We start from the raw sequence: 561 nt of genomic DNA, 5'->3' as shown, positions 1-561 counted from the left end.
GCTCTTTTCACAATAGCTAAGAGATGGAGGTAAACCTAGGGTCCCTCAATTGATGAGTGGATAATGAAAATGTGGTTCATATATACGATGGAGTTTTAGTCAGCAGTAAAGAAAGATGAAATCATGAAATTTGCAGGTAAATGGATGGAACTAGAAACTGTTATACTAAGTGAAGTAACACAATCTCAGAAAAAAACTTGACATATATTCTCCCTCATATGTGGATCCAGGATCAGACTCTGATAAATAAGTATGCAAACAGACATGACTGCAGGAACCAGGACAAGGGTAAGGAAACAGGAAGGTAAAGGAAAAGAAATAACCTGAAGGAGAAGAATAGTAGGTAATAGGGCTTAATAAGGGAGATATGGATAAATATTGGGTTAGTTTAAGGGAGGGGGGAAGGAAAGGTATACAAGGAACCTAAGGCATAAAGGACCACAGGAGAAGGGTATTATTATGGGAGAAAGGGAAGCAATGGGGGCACCTTAAGAGGGAAAACCATGATGGAGGGGGAGACAATGTGAGAGATAAACAATGCCTAGCTAGCTTTGAAAACCA

The sequence above is a fragment of the Nannospalax galili genome, unplaced genomic scaffold (assembly GCF_000622305.1).
Source record: "Nannospalax galili isolate Female #2095 unplaced genomic scaffold, S.galili_v1.0 scaffold69, whole genome shotgun sequence".
NCBI classification, from domain to species: Eukaryota; Metazoa; Chordata; class Mammalia; order Rodentia; family Spalacidae; genus Nannospalax; species Nannospalax galili.
This window is presented reverse-complemented; position numbering follows the sequence as displayed.